We start from the raw sequence: 7,555 nt of genomic DNA on the forward strand, positions 1-7,555 counted from the left end.
GTGTGGTTTTGGCGGAAGCACTTGGAAGGCAATCATTTGTTTATATGAAGCATATACATTTATATTTTTTTGGAAAATGACTGATCGTTTCGCTAGATAAGACCCTTATTCCTTGTCTGGTATCATTTAAAGCCCTTTGAAGCTGCACTGAAACTATAATTTTGGCCTTCAACTGTTTGGATGCCATTGAAGTCCATTATAAGGAGAATAATCTGTTTTCATCAAAAACCTTCTTTTCAAAAATTCCTTTTTGACTGAAGAAAGAAAGACATGAACATCTTGGATGACATGGAGGTGAGTAAGATATCAGGAAAATTTTATTTGAAAGTGAACTAATCCTTTAATTAGATCTTACCCTTTGTGAACAGCTTGTTATCAGAGCTGTTGTATTTAGACAGTGACAGTTAAATAAATCCCTCATAAATCATAAATGGTTTCAGGTACAATGAATTCAAAGTATTTTATTTTAATCTATAAATGTTTAGGCATTACCCTAATGTCCATCACTATGACATAACTGCATTCATATGCAAGATATTTACAGCATTCTTTCTAATTGAAGACATAATTAAATACTATACATAATTCAAGAAGGGACTTCCTCCAGAATAGCACAGTGACGTCATGAAACCCACCCACACTCGCGAAATCAGAGGGAAGAAAAACTTGTGCCAACGTGGTTCCTAATGAACTAATCTCAAAAAAGATTTTTTTCTTTCCTGCAAACACACACACCAGGCACACACAGATCTAGACTTGCTGGCAATCATTACCACAGCATATGGATAAGCCATAGAAGCGAAAAGTCATCAGGATGACAAACCCTCATTTGTCTCACCACAAGATCAGGAATAGAGTGTGGGAGAAGGGAAAGAAATGAACACAAGTAAAAACTGTAAGTATTCAGTTTTTAAATTCACAATGTATTCACAATAGCCGTAATTTCACTACACTTTACATATGCTCTCAGGAAAAAAAAAAAAAAAAAAGGTTTGCCTTGAAAACACATTATTCACAAGGCATACTGGCCTTTAGTACTGAACCATTATTAGCAAGATAGGCTTCCAACGATGCTACTTGTAAAGCCTTGGCTGACAATTAATGACGGTTAACAGAAAGAAATAAAAAGAAGAAAAAAGGTGCCTGTTAGGAAAAACTGTACCTTTGATGACAATGTATAATACTATATAAAATAATTGTATTTCAAATGTAGATTTCTCGAAAGCCATGTGTTTTCGAGAAGCCTTGATTTATACAACTTACCAGATAGTGACCCTTTCAGCTGATTTTGAAGTATGATCACACTTCAAGCTGTGATTAACTCCTGTCCTGTGGTGCTGCATCATTACCATAATAATTTTCTCGGCTACAAAAAAAAAAAAAAAAGCACACAGCCAACTACCAGAATCATCATCTGTATGTATGCAACTTCTGTTATGCTCTGATCCCACTTAACCCTCTATTTTAGCATGACATTTCAGTATGATGACAGGACATGCTTGCTTGTGTCTCATTAACATTAAACTAGACAATGGCCTTTAGATCTAATCACCGGTCAGTTTTGTCACCTTTCTGAAAATTTTTTTGAGGTCAGGGGTGATGCAGTATGCAGTAGAAGGAACTATTCTCAGAATTAGTATTTTAGTTAATTTAGCTGTAACACCCTCACCATTAACATAAATGATTTAGCTAAATATAGGCCAAATGTGCCATTATGTCAGACTTTCCAGCACATTTTCACACCCTCCTCCCCCTCCTCTTCTGGTCTTCAATTAGCCACCAGTCATGGTATTTCCTCTTGGGGCACCATAGACCATATGTGGATCATCACATCTCCTACTGTGCCTTAAACTCAAAGTTAACTAAGTTGGAAGGAAGCTCTTAAATGGAAATGGATGATCTAAACATATTTTAACGTGGTCAGAGGGAATCTTGTTCCTCTTGGCATGATATCTCCAATGCAATTTGGATGTCTAGTTGATCTATAAAACTGTGCTGGATGTTGTGACATCATTTTGAACAAAATCAGGCCAAAGAGAAGTTTGTTTGGAGTTTGTTCATGAGTTCGAGACAACTTGCAAAAGTGAACTTTACAGAAAAGTTTGCTTGGCTGGTAAACACCTTCAAACTACCATTGGTCCATGGCATTTACACAATAGGTAGGTGTGCTCTGAGATACCACTTTCTCTGACATGTTTAGTCGAGACTGGATTAAAAGATTAGTTCACCTAAAAATGAAAATTCTGTCATTAATTACTCACCCTCATGTCGTTCCACACCCATAAGACCTTCGTTCATCTTCGGAACACAAATTAAGATATTTTTGATAGAATCAGAGAGGCAAATGACTCATCCATAGACAGCAATATAATCAACACTTCAAGGCCAAGAAAGGTACTAAGATATCGTTAAAACAGTCGACGTGACTGCATTGGTTCAACCTTAATTTTATGAAGCGACAAGAATACTTTTTGTGCACAAAACAAAAAGAAAGTAATGACTTTATTCAACAATCTCTTCAAACTACAACTTTTATAAATTAAAAAGAAAAGCCTAAAAATGTACCTCATTTGTAAATGAAAAAAGTACCTCAGGCTTTTTTTTCTTTTTTTTTTTCATAAATATATTTCTAAAAGTGTAAGATCTTGATACATTCTGTCACTGAAAACTATTTCCTCCAGTGTGACACCATATCCTGATATTAAATTGGGCAATTCCATGTATATCTTTAATTATTTGAAGGACCTCATTCAAGATCATGTTACTGAAGCACCCTGTGAAGCCAATGACATGTGCACATGTTTAGGATGACATGGGGGTGAGTAAATTATCAGGAAAAGTTTATTTAAAAGTGGACTAATCCTTTAACTGACACAAAAGGCTAAAACATCCTATATTGTGACAGATAATGTCCACCGGTGTGACGTCTCTTTAAGAAGCATTTTAAATAATTAAATAAGATTTGTTCAACTTAATTTTATTATTATTATTATCATTTTCAGTGTTCTTAAATGTAATAATTACATTAAATAAAATTTCTTCAGATGTTTTGCAGAAAAATTAAATTATTATAAAGTGTCATGAAAATGAGTATAAACTGAGATACTTTGTTTTTGAAACAGAAAGAACTGAGGGAGAGAAATGAGTGGGAGGGAGAGGACATGGAAATATAGAGAGAAAATTAACAGGATTCACGCAGAAGGGTGATCTATTTAGATCCTAAATAGAATCGAAATGATACCTTAAAAATAATGTCATTTTTAAAAAACATGGTTGAGGATGTAACAAAATGAAATGTTATTTCTTTTTTAACAAACAAATGAATTGCATTAAAAAAGATTTGGGGTGTTATAGTTTCAAAAATATTTGCTCTGTCAAAGAATCACATTTCATTTTTTGATTTTTTTTTTTTTTAAACATTGATATTGTTTGTTACAATTTAATTTTGATTAAAAATTATTTCTTTGACACATTCAGAGTTAAAGTGCCCCATTATGCCTTTTTTAAGGTTCCTAATATTGTTTTGTGAGTCTCCTACAACAGTTTTACATGCATGCAATGTCAAAAAACATTTGTTTTCTGATAATATACATTTAATTTCACCTCAGTTCTCAATGTTTTGTAAATGATTCGTTAGAAGCAGTTTGAAGAATGAGTCTCTCCAAACCTCTCCTTTCTGTGAGCCTACACTGCTCTGATTGGTCAGATGGCCCAATTCTTTGTGAATGGTCTACTGCGCACACCGCACGCCCATTGCCATAACTGAATGACAGCTATCAATTTGCAAGTCACTGTATACAATGTATGGACAGAAAAGATGGCATCGATTTTACCATATCAATTCGACCCTGAGTCTGACGATGAAATGTCTGAAGTAGTCGATAAACTGATTTGCAATCATGACTGGAGTAGGATGTTTCTCTATGGTAAATGTCACCTTTGTTTGCATTATTTATAAGATGCGATAGCAGCGTCACTGTAATACTTTATGTAGGTGCACTTGTGGGAACTGTATCAGAATGCCAAGGAAAGCTGAAAACTTCTAACATAAGATAAGCGTATAGGCCAGATGTGTACTCAGACCTTTTTGTCATAACTATTAACAAAGTAAAAAATGCAATAAGTGGAGGGGCAGTATGCTAATGTTTCATTGTGATGTCACAACGAAACGGCTTGGGATTCATTTTACAAACAACTTGTTTAATTGATTCAGAGTCGACTCTACTTTTGAGAGACAATAACTTTATATATGGTGCACTTTCAGATTTAAAACTTTGCAGGATGTTTTAATTCACTTAGAGCTATGTTACACACTACATGAAAGGTAATTTTCAAAAATCCATAATAGGGGCATTTAAAAAAAAATACTTTAATGTAATATCCCTCACTCACTTTAATTGTTACGAATGGGAGACTCAGGCAGGGGATCCAAATGCAGCGTTTATTAGAAGTAAGAGTAGTAGTACAGGCAGGGTCAATCAGGAGCAAACAGGAACAGCAAGGGACAGACAGAATCGTAGTCAGGAAACAGGCAATGGTCAGGCTAGGCAGATATCACTCACAGAACAGTATTCAAGGCAAGGGTCAGGACAGGCAGCAACGGAATCGTAAACGGGTAACAGGCAGGATATAAACGCTCGGTAATGACACACGGTGTAATCAAGACTTCGCGATTAGATGGTGTGAGTGAGAGTCCTTTTATAGTCCAGGTAACAAGCTGCAGCTGGGTGTGGTGATTAGTGAGGAGTGTGTGCATGGCTGTATGTGGCGATAGGTGATTGGTGTGGAGTGAACATGTGACTGACAGGGAGAATTGTGGGAAGTGTAGTCCGGGGAGTGACAGGAACAGACGGTGATCGTTACATTAATGCAATAATTACCATTTTTGTCCCATAATGTCCTATTGTGACACACATAAAAGAACCACAGATTTGCATTTATCTCAAAATACCTTAAAAGAACAGTAGAGTATTGCAGTAGGGGAGATATAATCATTACTCATCTTAAAATGGCATAATTTTCAGCAGTTTTGAAAGGATGACAGCAAAGTTTGTCTTGTATTTATTGAATATGTCCAACAAGTCCAACAGTCATGGAGAAAAATTAATGTTATTCATAATTTCATATGAATAAATAGCACTATATGAAAATAAGTGTCTAACAATAAAGATAAATCTCTCTCATGCTATTTTTATGTTAAGAGGATTTTTTTTGTGTGTGTGTGTGTGTTTTTGTTTTTTTGTTTTATCTTTAATTGCCACTGTGTCACATAGGACACATTTACAGTACAGTTCAGTAAAAATGTAAAAACTAAATAAAATAAAATAAACAGTGAAAGAATTTATCAAATGAATGACCCCTTATATTTTCTCAAACATCAGACTTCACTCTGCATAAATATATGTACTTTTTCTTACTCCCTATTTGTTACTGCCTATTTGTCAATTACCCATTATCGTTTTCATCTAAACACTGCTCCAAGCAGAACTAGGATGTTTGCTAACAGTATACTGTATACTCACTTCATAAGCTCTTCTAACCAAAGCGGAAACCACATCTTATGTTGGCAGTGAATTACATAACCAAAAAAAAAAAAAAAAAAAAAGGAAATGAAATGAAATGAAAGATCTGGAAGATCAGATGAAACCCAGTTGGGTGCCATAGCAGTGGGTGGAAGGACAAAAAATGATTTTTCCTTGAATGCAAATTAACAAAATATACTTTTTTAACAAAACTAAGAAGTTGCTGGTCTTCTGGGGTTTATGTAAGTTCACCTTGATAGACTACTTAATTGATAAATGATTATAACTGTTTAAAGAGCTTTCACAAATGAGTCAATGTAACAGCCTTGAATTTGTGAAGTGAGGCACATTTGGCTGAGATACATGAAAATTACATCTTATAGACAGACTAAATTTCTAGTTTGTTTGCTTGAAAAGACCTTACATACATCATGAAATGTCCTAAAATGAATTGTCCTGATATTTAAGAAATAGACAGAAAGGCTTCTGGCTAATCCATATTTCTATTTTCTGGCTCTAGCATTGCTTACTCACTGAACCACAGGGGGTTTACACCTGTGTTTCCATGTAACAGAAGAACACCTGATACAAGTTACAAATATTGACTCTTGCTCAGTAAATATACTTTGTGTTTCCAGCACTGCTCTCTCCATTTTTAGCATGTTTCTTTCAACTTCTTCAACTCAATAATTAGTGAAAGCTTGTGCCAGCTTATACAGGAAATGACCTTAGTGCCATAACATACTTTGTGAAGGTTTGAGTCATCAGGCTTGATCTAATAACTTGAGATCCGTTTTACAGCTATAATTGTATGCAGTGATGCTGTAAGAGGATGTGAGTTGGTGTTCAGTTGAGAACTTTCTTTTTCCTCTTTTAGTCTTTGTCAAGAAACACTTAATAAGATGAGTTTCTGTTTAAAACATTAACAGAATGTTTCTCTTTTGACAACAGCATTCATGATATGGATACTCTGTTCTATAAAATAATTTCAGAATCTTTTCATAAATAAAGCAGTCGCTTTCAAGTAGGGATGTCCCGATCACGTTTTTTTGCCCTCGAGTCCGAGTCCGAGTCATTTGATTTTGAGTATCTACCGATACCGAGTCCCGATCCGATACTTCTATAATACATGAAAAAGAATAAAGAAGAGCGAAAAAACAGATCCAGGAACAGTGCTTTTCAGGTTTTTCAGGTATCTAACAGTCGTTTTCACGTACAGAAAATGGATAAAGTAATCAAATATAAAATATCACTGCATATTATCTTTACTGTATAAAATAAATAAAGATGAATAATTATTGAAGTTACAAATACTATTCCGTCAAGAGCAGTAAGTGATTTCTTTGTTATTTGTTGTTTTATTTAACATTAAAAACAGGCAGCAGGAATAGTTTTTCTCCCTTTAAGACATGCACAATCCAGTAGGCTACATACCATTCCACATGCGCTGTCTTTATCGACTAATATACGTTCACTTAAGACATAACCGACTATGTTTGCTAGGATACTCGCTAGGACAGGCATTTTTAAATAATTTTGTATGAATTTGTCCGCTGAAGCGCAAGACGTGAAAGAGAACTGGAATAAGCGTGTACCCAGCTAACACACGACGTAACAGTTACGTAATGTATTCGTACTTTTTGGTAATGTCATGACTTACTAACTGACAACGTAACTACGACGTTGCATGCCAGTAATTTCATTACCTTCTGATTACCATCTCACAACGTCGTCAGTACGTTCTCCTAACGTTATAAGATTACCAAGAACGTTCCAGATACGTCCTCTATTCGTAATATATTGGTAATTCCATGACTTACTAGTAACGTAACTACAACGTTGTATGCCCGTAATAATATTACCATCAAATTACCATATCACAACGTCGTCAGTACGTTCTCCAAACGTTACAAGATTACCAAGGACGTTCCAGATACGTCCTCTATTCGTAATATAATGGTCATTCCATGACTTACTGGCAACGTAACAGCAACGTCATGTGCTCGTAATTTCATTACCATCATTTACACGTT

Source organism: Chanodichthys erythropterus, chromosome 12 (assembly GCF_024489055.1).
Source record: "Chanodichthys erythropterus isolate Z2021 chromosome 12, ASM2448905v1, whole genome shotgun sequence".
Classification (NCBI taxonomy): domain Eukaryota; kingdom Metazoa; phylum Chordata; class Actinopteri; order Cypriniformes; family Xenocyprididae; genus Chanodichthys; species Chanodichthys erythropterus.